This window comes from Pan troglodytes, chromosome 7, assembly GCF_028858775.2.
Source record: "Pan troglodytes isolate AG18354 chromosome 7, NHGRI_mPanTro3-v2.0_pri, whole genome shotgun sequence".
Taxonomy (NCBI): Eukaryota; Metazoa; Chordata; class Mammalia; order Primates; family Hominidae; genus Pan; species Pan troglodytes.
Window position 1 is genome coordinate 149,411,668 of NC_072405.2, and position 15,146 is coordinate 149,426,813.

The 15,146-nt window shown below is 41.4% G+C and overlaps 1 long non-coding RNA gene across 2 annotated transcripts; it reads right to left on the bottom strand.

The window, feature by feature from the left end:
• Nucleotides 1–327: 327 nt before the first annotated feature.
• Nucleotides 328–14,781, bottom strand: LOC107976527 (uncharacterized). Of its 2 annotated transcripts, XR_008536970.1 has the most exons (4): nucleotides 14,676–14,781; nucleotides 14,224–14,270; nucleotides 12,001–13,342; nucleotides 328–574 (listed from the first exon to the last, which is right to left on the bottom strand). It is a non-coding gene; the product is annotated as an uncharacterized LOC107976527 (long non-coding RNA). The 2 variants fall into 2 exon arrangements; XR_001720573.2 differs by lacking the exon at nucleotides 328–574 and having other exon boundaries at nucleotides 10,555–13,342.
• Nucleotides 14,782–15,146: the final 365 nt, after the last annotated feature.

The following is a 15,146-nucleotide window of genomic DNA, read 5'->3' on the forward strand; positions in this document are numbered from 1 at the left end:
GTTTTACTCACCTGAGCCCTGATTTTGTTGAATTGAAGAACTGGCTTGTCCTGACCTAGGTTCTGTTGAGCCACAACATGAAAGTGATGTGACAGGAGTCAAGGAGGGGGTTTGACTTCTCCAGATGTCGAAGAGTCACCACTAGATATTGCTCTGATGGGGCATGGGTTTTTCCTAATTAAGGCAGGGACAACTAAGATGGCTATGGGTGGAGTTTAAACATCCATTATGAACACAAAATCCCGGCCAGTAACAAGAGCTCCCCTTTCTGTGATTGTCCCCATGAACAATTGTATTCCCAAGTGTCCCAGAGAAGCCACCAGGCCTGTCTTCCATGCTGCTTTATTTCCTGAGAGCTCAGTACTGGGCAGACAGATGGCACCTTCTTGGTGAAAATAAACCGATCTTGCTCTTATGAAATTGCAGTTCTATATCTGGGAGGAAAGTCATCTTATACAGATGAGAAGGTACAGTCAGTTTTATATCAAGGTTCACATAAATGCAGATTACCAGCACAGGTCAATAGACTTCATTCTTCTAAAACCAGACATTCAGGAGAGATAAAGCAGGCACCCTGAAAGACATTGTATCATCTACTGAATTTTTGGTTGCAGAAGAAGGATTCTCATAAATAAGTACTTGCCTAATTATGTTCCCATGACAGTGCTTGCAAAAATGCTGATATCCCATTTAACATCTTGGTGCACTAAACCACAATTTCTTAAATATCCTTTAGACAAATTGGATATGTTTGTCTCCTATTAGCAGGTCAGGATTGAATCCTGCAGTTCCCTTTCTGTTGTAGCCAGGTTTGCATGGTCAGGCCTGCAGGCTCAAGGCTTCTCAGGGGCAGCTCAATCCTGAGCTCCAGATGTGCTGTTGTGCAATGAGATGAATGAGGTCAGAGCAGGGACTTCTTAACGACTACATTGGGGCCAGGAAGAAGAAAGGAAGACAAATTGGAAGAGGTAAAACTTAAGAAGGAATGGAAGGGTGGCAGGTCATAGCTACCTAGTCCAAAATGTGCACCAACTGCTCTGCCACTGGACATAGGTTGGGAGAGGTAGAACTTGGCAACTTTTGCTGACATACACCAGGCTATTAAGACTCGATAGGTGAGAAAAGACAGAGTGTCATTCCATTGTCCAGGACAGGTCAGTACAGATGTGACTTTTTTTTTTTTTTTCCTTAACCTTGGAGTTTCTTCATTACAAAAGACCCTCATCAGGTATGGGCTGACCCAAGCCTGTCTAGGAAGACAACCTGCATTGTCTCCTCACTTTCTGTGTCTGTCTTTGCCAAGCTACAAAGTCAAGATAAAGGTGGAATATTGTTATAGAATAGCCTTTGTGTGGGACTCTCCATTGACTGAGGGAGTTAGTTAAAAGGTAATAGGCAGGTGTTGTGAAATTGTGACTAAATGGATAGAAAGCAGTAAAAGACCAGTGAGACATGGAGCCCAGAACTTCTGTTTCAAGGTGACCCACGTGCATTTAATTCACGTGTGGATATTCTACCTGGCCTGTGTGTGTGTGAGGTCAAAGAAAGCTGTGAATTGGAAAAGCTTTTGGGTCCTCTAATAAGATGAAGATAATGGAGATGATGTCCTTCCTGTCCTAGATTTATATTTGGCTAAAGCCAAGAGTGTCTTCTGAGTTTCCACATCTAACCCCACCACTACAGTTGAGCATGTATATGATGCTCATCCCACAATGGAGAGTGGCAGTAGAAGTTATCTCAACTGTGTCTGAGTGCTGGGCTCTTGAAGTAACTGTTTTATTTGCCTCAGCTAGCTGGAGAAGCTAAGACTGTGTTGGCAGCATCTCTTCCCTTCAAATACCTAAGGGTAGGAGAGGTTCACCTGTCTCTGCTCCATCTGAGCTCTTATTCCTGAAGCCAGAGGGGCATGTTTCTTTATTGTACAATATGTTCTGAAGCCGGGAATAAGGAGTTTAATGGGCAGAGAGTTTCCATCACGATGATAAAGCTTTTGGAAATGGATAGTGGCAATAGTTGTACAACATTAAGTGTGCCACTGAGTAGTACACTTGAATGGTTGAGGTGAATTTTATGTCATGCAGAGTTCACCATAACAAAAATGTTAATGTAATCTTTAAAAACCTTCTGAAACCATCTCTTAGATCTCACACAGGATATGACCAGAAGCTAAAGGGAGTCCTCCATGATCTGGTCAATCCTTGCTTTCTGGACACATTCTCAAAATAGCTTTAGTTGTCTTCAAATGTGCCGCTTTTGAGAGCAAGATGGCATAACAAAGTGCCTCCTTAATGGGTTGTAAAGAAAAGAACCATATATTTCACTTGGTCCCCTTCATCCTTGTTCTTGACAACCAGTTATTCTGAAGTTGGTTTGTCTGAAGCTTACTCAGCACTTAAGTACCTGGATGATAAATGGAATGAAGACAAGACACAGCAGTTAAAGGAACCAGCAGAGATTAAGGAAGTGTTAGGCCGGAGTTCGTCTGGGGAAAAAATGGGCCCCAGGCTTGAGATTCCTCTGAGAAAAGGCTTCTTGCCATGCTGGAAAGAATATTTACCTGACAGAATATTTACCTAACTGTTAAACTGCTGTTCAACAGTTTCCAGGCAGGGCATAATTATCCTTAAAAAATGTAGCATCTGTGTCATCTGATGTTGCCAAGAACGTTGTTTTGTGGCTTAATGGCGGGCTGGGTATTAAGTGTCCTTGGGTCAGCCTGGGAAGCATGAAAGTTGCTTTATGCTGATAAGCCCTGTTCTCAGCTCATTCATGGCAGAGACTTGAGGCAGAGAAGGGTAGCTGTGTGGACAGTGGTCTAAGACTTCTAGCCAGACAACAAGCTGTTTAAAACCCCATATTGCGACTCACTTCAACCAAGGGGTTAATAAGATAGTTCTGCAACCTACAGATTCCATTAAAGGAAAGGATTTATAAAACTGAAGGCTGTGGAGTGATGTTGAAGGTTGAAGGAAGACATAAGCTCTTAGTCCCTGGAAAGACAACTTACCTTCCACAGAAATCTTATAAACCTGTGGTGCTCATAAGTGGTGAGTTTACCTTTGCCACTTGCCTGGGAAATAGCAAGACTGTCTGCTTGGTCTTGTTTGTTAATAGAACCAAAATATCATCTGCCATGGGATGCTCGATTGATACACTAAACTAGTTATTTGACTATTGGGTAAGAAGGACTTTTAAGTCTCTAAATGATTCATTTTACTGATTCAGTTAACTTATTCCTGTGTGATTAAGATGCATATTTTGTGCTTCTGAGGTTAATTCTCTGCATGTTGACTTACAGTTCTCTTCAAATATGGAAAAACCGTGGCCAATATTTCAGAGTTTCCTGCCTCTTCTCTCTTCAGATACTCCAATAGTGCATCTTTTAGGCTAGAGTATGCCCACAATTTGTTTTTGTTTTTTTTTTTTTACATTTTCAAAAACATCTTTCTCCATGCTTTTACATATATGTGCATGTTTACATATGGATAAAGGGAGAAAAAGCTTTATATATATATGTATTTGTATATATATGTATATAAAGTTCTGGGGTACATGTGTAGAATGTGCAGGTTTGTTACATAGGTATACACGTGCCATGGTGGTTTGCTACACCCATCAACCCGTCGTCTACAATAGGTATTTCTCCTAATGCTATCCTCCCCTAGCCCCCTGCCCCCCTGACAGGCCCCAGTGTGTGATGTTCCCCTCCCTGTGTCCATGTGTTCTCATTGTTCAACTCCCACTTATGAGTGAGAACATGCAGTGTTTGGTTTTCTCTTCTTGTGTTAGTTTGCTGAGAAGGATGGTTTTCAGCTTCATCCATGTCCCTGAAAAGGACATGAACTCATCCTTTTTTATGGCTGCCTAGTATTCCATGGTGTATATGTGCCACATTTTCTTTATCCAATATATCATTGATGGGCATTTGGGTTGGTTCCAAGTCTTCTGCTATTGGGAATAGTGCCACAATAAACATACATGTGCATGTGTCTTTATAGTAGAATGATTTATAATCCTTTGGGTATTATAAATGGGTAATGAGATTGCTGGGTCAAATGGCATTTCTAATTCTAGATCCTTGAGGAATCGCCATGCTGTCTTTCACAATGATTGAACTAATTCGTGCTTCCACCAACAGTGTAAAATCGTTCCTATTTCTCCACATCCTCTCCAGCATCTGTTGTTTCCTGACTTTCTAACGATCACCATTCTAACTGGTGTCAGACGGTATCTCATTGTGGTTTTGATTTGCATTTCTCTAATGACCAGTGATGATGAGCTTTTTTTCATATGTTTGTTGACTGCATAAATGTCATCTTTTGAGAAGTGTCTGTTCATATCCTTCACCCAGTTTTTGATGGGGTTGTTTGCTTTTTTCTTGTAAATTTAAGTTATTTGTAGATTCTGGATATTAACCCTTTGTCAAATGGATAGATTGCAAAGATTTTCTCCCACTCTGTAGGTTGCCTGTTCACTCTGATGACAGTTTCTTTTGCTGTGCAGAAGCTTTAGTTTAATTAGATACCATTTGTCAATTTTGGCTTTTGTTGCCATTGCTTTTGATGTTTTAGTCATGAAGTGTTTGTCCATTCCTATGTCCTGAATGGTATTGCCTAGGTTTTCTTCTAGGGTTTTTATGGTTTTATGTTTAAGTCTTCCATCCATCTTGAGTTGATTTTTGTATAAAGTGTAAGGAAGGGGTCTAGTTTCAGTTTTGTGCATATGGCTAGCCAGTTTTCCCAACACCATTTATTAAATAGGGAATCCTTCCCCCATTTCTTGTTTTTGTCAGGTTTGTCAAAGATCAGATGGTTGTAGATGTGGGGTATTATTTCTGAGGCCTCTGTTCTGTTCCATTGGTCTATATCTGTTTTGGTACCAGTACCATGCTGTTTTGGCTACTGTAGCCTTGTAGTACAGTTTGAAGTCAGGTAGTGTGATGCCTCCAGCTTTGTTCTTTTAACTTAGGATTGTCTTGGCTATGCAGGCTCTTTTATGGTTCCATATGAAATTTAAAGTAGTTTTTTCTAACTCTGTGAAGAAAGTCAATAGTAGCTTGATGGGGATAGCATTGAATCTATAAATTACTTTGGGCAGTATGGCCATTTTCACAATACTGATTCTTCCTCTCCATGAGCATGGAAAGTTCTTCCATTTATTTGTGTCCTCTCTCGTTTCCTTGAGAAGTGGTTTGTTCTTCTCCTTGAAGAGGTCCTTCACATCCCTTGTAAGTTGTATTCCTAGATATTTTATTCTCTTTGTAACAATCGTGAATGGGAATTCACTCATGATTTGGCTCTATTTCTCTGTTAATGGTGTATAGGAATGTTTGTGATTTTTGTACATTGATTTTGTATCCTGAGACTTTGCTGAAGTTGCTTATCAGCTTAAGGAGATTTTGGGCCAAGATGATGGGGTTTTCTAAATATACAATCATGTCGTCTGCAAACAGACAATTTGACTTCCTCTTTTCCTATTTTAATACCCTTTATTTCTTTCTTTTGCCTGATTGCCCTGGCCAGAACTTCCAATACTATGTTGAATAGGAGTGGTGAAAGAGGGCATCCTTGTCTTGTGCTGGTTTTCAAAGAGAACGCTTCCAATTTTTGCCCATTCAGTGTGATATTGGCGGTGGGTTTGTCATAAACAGCTCTTATTTTGAGATACATTCCATCAATACCTACTTTATTAAGAGTTTGTAGGATGAAGGGCTGTTGAATTTTGTCAAAGGCCTGTTCTGCATCTATTGAGATAATCATGTGGTTTTTGTCGTTGGTTCTGTTTATGTGATGGATTATGTTTATTGATTTGCATATGTTGAACCAGCCTTGCATCCCAGGGATGAAGCCGACTTGATTGTGGTGGATCAACTTTTTGATGTGCTGCTGAATTCGGTTTGCCAGTATTTTATTGAGGATTTTTGCATCGATGTTTATCAGGGATATTAGCCTGAAATTTTCTTTTTTTGTTGTGCCTCTGCCAGGTTTTGTATCAGGATGATGCTGGCCTCATAAAATGAGTTAAGGAGAAGTCCCTCTTTTTCTATGTTTGGAATAGTTTCAGAAGGAAGGATACCAGCCCCTCTTTTACTTCTGGTAGAATTTGGCTTTGAATCTGTTTGGTCCTGGACATTTTTTGGTTGGCAGACTATTATTGCCTCAATTTCAGAACTTGTTATTGATCTATTCGGGGATTCAACTTCTTCCTGGTTTAGACTTGGGAGGGTGTATGTGTCCAAGAATTTATCCAATTCTTCTAGATTTTCTAGTTTATTTGCATAGAGGTGTTTATAGTATTTTCTGATGGTAATACGTATTTCTGTGGCATCAGTGGTGATATCCCCTTTATCATTTTTTATTGCATCTATTTGATTTTTTTTTTTAATTTGGCTAGCAGTCTATTTTGTTGATCTTTTCAAAAAACTGGCTCCTGGATTCATTAAACTTTTTTTTAAAGGGATTATCCTGTCTCCATCTCCTTCAGTTCTTCTCTGATCTTAGTTATTTGTCTTCTGCTAGCTTTTGAATTTGTTTGCTCTTGCTTCTTTAGTTCTTTTAATTTTGATGTTAGTGTCAATTTTAGATCTTTCCTGCTTTCTCTTGTGGGCATTTAATGCTATAAATTTCCCTCTACACACTGCTTTAAATGTGTCCCAGAGATTCTGGTACATTGTGTCTTTGTTCTCATTGGTTTCAAAGAACTTACTTATTTCTGCCTTAATTTCATTATTTACCCAGTAGTCATTCAGGAACAGGTTGTTCAGTTTCCATGCAGTTGTGTTGTTTTGAATGAGTTTCTTAATCCTGAGTTCTAATTTGATTGCACTGTGGTTTGTTATGATTTGTGTTCTTTTGCATTTGCTGAGGAGTGTTTTACTTCCAATTATGTGGTCAATTTTAGAATAAGTGTGATGTGCTGAGAAGAATGTATATTCTGTTGATTTGGGGTGGAGAGTTCTGTAGATGTCTATTAGGTCTGCTTGGTCCAGAGCTGAGTTCAAGTCCTGAATAGCTTTGTTAGTTTTCTGTCTCATTGATCTAATATTGACAGTGGGCTATTAAAGTCTCCCACTATTATTGTGTGGGAGTCTAAGTCTCTTTGTAGGTGTCTAAGAACTTGCTTTATGAATCTAGGTGCTCCTGTATTAGATGCATATATATTTAGGATAGTTAGCTCTTGTTTGGGTTTTTTTTTATTTATTTTATTATTATTTTTTGAAATGGAGTCTTTCTCTGTCACCCAGGCTGGAGTGCAATGGTGAGATCTTGGCTCACTGCAAGCTCTGCCTCCCGGGTTCACGCCATTCTCCTGCCTCAGCCTCCTGAGTAGCTGGGACTACAGGCGCCTGCCACCACACCTGGCATGGTATTTTTAGTAGAGACAGGGTTTCAACATGTTAGACAGGATGGTCTCGATCTCATGATCTGCCTGCCATGGCCTCCCAAAGTGGGCTGTTCTTGTTGCATTGATCCCTTTACTATTACATAATACCTTTATCTCTTTTGATCTTTGTTGGTTTAAAGTCTGTGTTATGAGACTAGGATTGCAACCCCTGCTTTTTTTTTTTTTTTTTTTTTTTTTTTTGCTTGGTAAATATTCCTCCATCCCTTTATTTTGAGCCTATGTGCATCTCTGCACATGAGGTGGGTTTCCTGAATACAGCACACTGATGGGTCTTGACTCCATCCAATTTGCCAGTCTGTTTTAATTGGGGCATTTAGCCAGCTTACATTTAAGGTTAATATTGTTACGCGTGAATTTGATCTTGTCATTATGATGTTAGCTGGTTATTTTGCCCGTTAGTCGATGCAGTTTCTTCATAGTGTCAGTGGCCTTTACAATTTGGTATGTTTTTGCAGTGGCTGGTAGCGGTTGTTCCTTTTCATGCTTGGTGCTTCCTTTAGGAGCTCTTGCAAGTCAGGCCTGGTAGTGACAAAATCTCACTAGTGACAAAATCTTAGCATTTGCTTGTCTGTAAAGGATTTTTTTTCTCCTTCACTTATGAAGCTTAGTTTGGCTGGATATGAAATTCTGGGTTGAACATTCTTTTCTTTAAAAATGTTGAATATTGGCCTCCACTCTCTTCTGGCTTGTAGGGTTTCTGCAGAGAGATCCACTGTCAATCTGATGGGCCTCCCTTTGTGGGTAACCCAGCCTTTCTCTCTGGCTGCCCTTAATGTTTGTTCCTTCATATCAACCTTGGTGAATCTGACGATTGTGTCTTGTGGTTGCTCTTCTCAAGGACTATCTTTGTGGTGGTCTCTGTATTTCCTGAATTTGAAGGTTGGCCTGCCTTGCTAGGTTGGGGAAGTTCTCCTTAATATCCTGAAGAGTGTTTTCCAACTTGGTTCCATTCTCCCCGTCACTTTCAGGTACACCAATCAAATGTAGATTTGGTCATTTCACATAGTCCCATATTTCTTGGAGGCTTTGTTCATTCCTTTTTCTCTAATCTTGTCTTCATGCTTTATTTCATTAAGTTGATCTTCAATCCTGATATCCTTTCTTCTGCTTGATCGATTTGGCTATTGATACTTGTGTATGCTTCACAAGTTCCCATGCTGTGTTTTTCAGCTCCATTAGGTCATTTATGTTCTTCTCTAAACTGGTTATTCTAGTTAGCAATTCATCTAACCTTTTTTCAAGGTTCTTAGCTTCCTTGCATTGGGTTAGGACATGTTCCTTTTGCTCAGAGGAGTTTCTTACCCACTTTCTGAAGCCTACTTCTGTCAATTCATCAAACTCATTCTCCATCCAGTTTTGTTCCCTTGCTAGCGAGGAGTTGTGATCCTTTGGAGGAGGAGTGGCAATCTGGTTTTTGGAATTTTCAGCCTTTTTGCCCCAGTTTCTCCCCATCTTTGTGGATGTATCTACCTTTGGTGTTTGATGTTGGTGACCTTCTGATGGGGTCTCTGAGTGGACATCCTTTTTATTGATGTTGATGCTAGTCCTTTGTTTTCCTTCTAACAGTCAGGACCCTCTGCTGCAGGTCTGCTGGAGTTTGCTGGAGGTCCACACCAGACCCTGTTTGCCTGGGTATCACCAGCGGAGGCTGCAGAACAGCAAAGACTGCTGCCTGTTCCTTCCTCTGGAAGCTTCATCCCAGAGGGGCCACTGCCAGCTGCCAGCCAGAGCTTTCCTGTATGAGGTGTCTGTTGGCCCCTTCTGGGAGGTATCTCCCAGTCAGGAGACATGGGTGTCAGGGACCCATTTGAGGAGACAGTCTGACCCTTAGCAGAGCTGAACGCTGTGCTGGGAGATCCGCTTCTCTCTTCAGAGCCATCAGGCAGGGATGTTTATGTCTGCTGAAGCTGTGGCCACAGCCATCCCTTCCCCCAGGTGCTGTGTCCCAGGGAAATGGGGGGGGTTTATCTATAAGCCCCTGACTGGGGCTGCTGCCTTGTTTTTGAGATTCCCTGCCCAGAGAGGAGGAATCTAGCGAGGCAGTCTGGCCATGATGGGCTTCCTGAGCTGTGGTGGGTTCCACCCAGTTCAAACTTCCTGCCTGCTTTGTTTACACTGTGAGGGTAAACCCACCTACTCAAGCCTCAGCAATGGTGGATGCCCCTCCCTCCACCAAGCTCAAGCATCCCAGGTCGACCTCAGACTGCTGTGCTGGCAGCGAGAATTTCAAGCCAGTGGTTCTCAACTTGCTGGGCTCCATGGGGGTGGGACCCACTGAGCCAGACCACTTGGCCCCCTGGCTTCAGCCCCCTTTCCAGGGGAGTAAATGGTTCTGTCTCACTGGCATTCAAGGTACCACTGGGGTATGGAAAGAAAAAAAAAACAAAAAACTCCTGCAGTGAACTCAGTGTCTGCCCAAAGGGCTGCCCAGCTTTGTGCTTGAAACCCAGGACCCTGGTGGCATAGGCACTGGAGGGAATCTCCTGGTCTGTGGGTTGTGAAGACCATAGGGAAAGCACAGTATCTTGGCTGGAGTGTACTGTTCAGTCCCTCCTGGCTTCCCTTGGCTAGGGCAGGGAATTCCTCAACCCCTTGCACTTCCCAGGTGAGATGATGTCCCACCCTGCTTAGGCTCACCCACCATGAGCTGTACCCACTGTCCAATCAGTCCCAATGGGATGAACTGCGTACCTCAGTTGGAAATGCAGAAATCACCCTGCCTTCTGAATCAGTCTCACTGGGAGTTGCAGTCTGGAGCTATTCCTATTTGGCCATCTTGCCAGCAATCAATTTCTGTTCTTTTCATATCTATTTTTCTTCCTTTATTACCTGGCCTCAGGTTAGTCCTTTATAGCAATATTAAATTGAACTAAGACATAAATAAGGGATGATTCCTACAGAGACCTGATGGCACCTTCTTGGTTAAAATAAAGTGAAGCCAAGAGCCAGATTGAGCTGATACCACCTTTTCTAGTTCGCTTAGAGGTTGTATATGGGGTGACCTGTTGAAAAACCCCTCTACTTTCAAGACAACAAGGAAAGTTTCATTGGCCATATGGGATCACTACATAGTTGAGGTTTCATGCACACTAACATGCAGGTAGGTTGACCTGAAGGCAAAAAGTAGAAATACAGGAATGGGTAGTCTCTGGCCTAGAAAAAAAATTTTTACTGATTCCCAGAAACATTTTTCTGTGAAATCCCTCATCATTCTAGAAGTAGCGATGGTACATTCATCTTAGGTAAACTGTGAAGTTCCCATTTCTCTTCAATGTGTAAATTAATCTATAACCTTCATGAACTTTGGACAATATCATCTGCTTCCTCTAGTGTGGCCTTCTATGCACTGGCATATGGGTATCCTTGACTCTTAACATCAAATATCTAGGGATTTCTAAGTATGAGCTAATAACAAGGGGAGTAGAAGAGTTACAGGAATGCCTGTGTGCATATATTCACACATTCTAGTCATTCTGAATTCAAAGACATAGGAGCCCAGGTAGGTGCATGGCAGGTAAAATGCATGTCCAGAATGAATGAAGTCTTCTGTTAGAATCTGAATGTTGGCACTAATGTTCTCAGGGTGGTTTGATCAAACTGCTTTCTTTAAAAACTAGAAATACAGAAATGGCTTTGTTTATAGAAGTGTTCCAGAACACATTCCCTCCCCCATTAACATTTAGAACATTAAGCCTCTGAGTCATGGAAAGCAGGTGTTCATGGAGGACTGTATAATAAGTTGAACTGGATTAACAAGAGTGAGTCTTGGATAGGAAGAGTATTCCAGGGCTTGAGGTGGGAAAGTAAGAATTTTCCTCATCTTGGGTCTATTCTCTGAAACTTAAACAGAATTGTTAGGAAAGGGGATGCTGGAGAAAGGCCTCGTGTATCCCATGAGACCAATGGGAAGATGAATCAACTGAGATACCACTGAGGATTTCCTGACTTTCAACAGATGTGTGGATACCATGTCCAGAAAAATTCCATAGTTTCTCTAAAGGCTTAATGTGCACAAAGCATGTCACATGTTGCCTAATCTTTCCACTCCTATGTGCTTATTTATAGTCAGCAGCATGCACTCTGAGCACAGGTAACAGGTATTAAGTGATATCTTAAGGAATTCTCTTTATACTTCTGAGCTCTAGAATGTGCTCTGTGGAGAAGCCCATGAGATTTGCTCCAGATTTCACTTTCAAAGCTATTACACACGCTAAAAATGTCTCCTTCAATCCTACAACAAAACCAGAGCTCCTGTGAAGAAATAGTTTGTTCTAACCTAGGACCTATTTAGCCAAGTAATAAAGTTGACGGGAAGAGAGGACAGGATTCAAGGACTATCTATCGAGCTTGGATTTTTTTTGACCAAATTGAAGAATTGGTTTGTTCTCACCTAAGTTCTATCAAGCCAAATAAGTGATGGGACAGGATGAAAAAGATTTTTCCTGACGTGAAAGGATTTGGGTAGTCACCCATTGAATGTTCTCATGGAGATCAAGTCTGGGACAATCAAGATGGCTGTGGATCGAGCTCAAGTATCCATTATGAATGTTAAAATCTTGACAGGCAGCAGGCACTCACCCTTCTGTGGATACTCACCATGGCTGGTTCTAGCCTCGCAAGTGGCCCAGTGATGGGCACCCAGGCCTGTCCTCCATGTTGCTTCATGTTTGCTTCCTGATATCTCAGTGTCGAAGTGAAAGATCGGGGATGGAACAGGCAGAAACCAACTTTGTGTCCAGGGGAAAATGTTTAGAGACGTGAGGAAAAATGCTTTTAGTTTTATGTCAAGGTTCTTTTAAGTATGTTACAAGCACAGGTTGGTAGAACCTGGTTTATTTCCAAAACTGAGACTCAGGAGAAAAAAGCAGGCGTGCCCCATGATATAAACATGGCTCTTCGTATCTGTACTGACTGCATCATAGACAAACTCTGGTTGCAGAGGAAGGATTTCCACAGCTATTTCCTAACTATGTTTACACAAAGTGCTTGTAAAAATGCTGACATCCAGTGGATTTTGAAAATTTTGTTTTGATGTAAATTTTCCAAAGTATCCTTTATCCAGACAAATTGGGTATATTGGTTTCCTGTGGCAAAATGAGCAGTGGAGGGTTGAATCTTACACTTCCCTTTTTGGAATCACCCAAGTCGACATGGTGGTCAGGTCTTTAGGCTCAGGGATCCTTGGGGCCAGCTTTAAAGTCAGCTGGGATGTACTTCTTTGTGATGGAAAAAATGTGAGTGTGGAGCCTCTTTCATGACTATATAGGAACAAAGATGAGGGAATTGCAGACAACTTGAGGAAAGGGAATGTTTAGAAAGGAGTGGGACAGATGGGGTCACATCTGCCTGAAGTGAAACATGCACCAGTTGCTCCGACATTGGGCGTGAGTTGGGAGGGACAGCACTTGGCACTTCCTTTGCTGAAATGGCATATGAAAGGCCAACAAAACTTTATGTGAGAGGACATGAGAAAAGTGACATCCCATTGCCTAGAACAGGTCAGTGGTCAGTGTGGATGTGAACCTTTATCCTTAATTTCCTCAGTATAAGACTTACATAAGATCCTAAGGTCTAGGATGATCCTGTCCTGCCTGGGAAAATAATCTGGGCTGTTTACTCATAGTTTCTGTAGTTCTTTGTCAAGCTACAGAGTTAAGATAAATGTGGAATATGGTGCCAAAGTCTTTATAGAACAGCCTCTTATTGCTATCTTGATAGGGATTTCACTGAATCTGTAGACCACTTTGGGTAGCAGACATTTTGACAATATTTACTCAAAAACCTTTCAGCAGATACTCATGCCTGGGCCAGGTTGTTTCTGAAACCATAATCTAAGTTAAGTCTTCCATTCCAATAATAATCCTGAAGCCCATCAGAGGTGTCTTTCAAAGCTCTTGTGACCCATGGACTTGTGCTGAATCAATGAGGAGAAAAAGTGCTGTAGGAAAAAGCATAATTCAGCATCAACCTCACCTCTCATGTACTGGCTGTGTTGCCTGGAACAAAATTCTTAATCTTTCTGAATCTGACACCTGACCTGTAAAAATGGGCTAATTGCTTTATGATACTATGACAACTTAGAGATTATTCATGTGGCATATTTAGGTTAATCCTCAACATAAGATAAGCATCTAACAGAAGCTATTTTGCGATCTAATAAGTTCTTAGCACTGCACGCATCATGCCATTAAATTTTTGCCAAAGATGTCTTAATTATGAAAATTCCTTTCACAATAAAATAGAAACACACTCATGTCTATATAAAAAGCTTATAACCTTACTAATGGGATCCTAGCCTGTGAATTTAAATTTGAGCTGTTTATGCAGTGCCTCCTATGTCACAGGCTATGTGCCAGCCACCCTAAATATTCTTCATACTCAACTCTGACACTCAAATCAGTTTTTCCAGTGGACTGTAGCATGTTCCTCAGATAAGGATGAAATTCAGGAATGATAAAACCATGGCTCTTTGTAGCCTGTTGGTGAATCACAAGCCGAACCAAAGTCTTCTGACACCTTGACATTTTTTTTCCACTCTCCCACACTAGGCATAAAAATGATGTTGGTGATGCTTCAGGATTGAGTGACTCAGGCTGCAAACCTTTGGGGAAGTAGGCTGGGATAAGTTTGACTCTAGATCAAAGCACTTCAAAGCAGTTTCTCAGGATCATTCATCTTTCATTAAGCAGTGATTGAGCCCCTACTGTGAACACAAACATGATCCTCTTTTAAGGTGTTCATAGTTTATACAGGAGGAACAGACACACAAGTAACAGAACAGTCACAGTATAGTCTGAAATCCTTCAAATACCCACCCACCTGCAAGGTGCATTGAGGCATAGGGAAGGTGATTCTTCAGTTGAAACCTGAAAGTTAAGGGGCAGCTTAATTGGACACTGTAGGTAAAGGATTTGTTACAAAGCAAAAACATGTGCAGATATTCAGAGGACTAGAAGAACAAGGCATCTGACTGGAGAGTTGCTGGGCCTGTGGACTCCTAAGACTGGTATAAAACCATTTTTGCTAGAGTCGGCAAACTTAAACTGATACCCAAGAGCGATTGTGAATCAACAATTGTTTTGGAGCTATATTCTGCATAGTTAAAAGGGTGTCCATTAAACATTATCTTGGACCTAACGGCCACTATTTCAATGCCTCAGCAGGATACTAAATGGAATTCTGGCAAGAGAACAGACTTCTATATCTGTTCTTAACTTTAAAATGGCCTTAGGAGGTAGAATAGATCCTGAGAACCAAAGAATAAAGCTCACCGGAAGTTAAAGATGGCTATGAGACCAGGTGTTCTAGTTTATCTTGAGTATCTGAACTGTGATCAAATGTCTGTCCTAACCCTTTTGGTTTACATAAGTCCACAGTAACACTTCTACAGAATTCTAGATCTCTTGGCATTGAGTTGCCATGGTTACCTACTTACATGCCTGTCAGCTCGGCTAAACTGTGGTTTTCTTATGGGAATAGTAGCTTCCTTAATACATGTCGGCTGAATTTAAACCCTCTTCCTGCTTCCAACATTCCTTTCAGACTCATGAGGCTGCAGCCATCTCCTATGAGTTGCTGAAATGGGGCCTAATTAGGGTTAGTTGGAGCATCAGGAAGGAAAGACACTACACATACTTAGAGAGCTACACTCCAAACCAGGAGGTCTGTGCCTGTTCTGGCTCCTGCAGACACTGGGAAGGTGAGAAGGGTAAAAAGGATTTCAGTCATCAACCATGTATTTT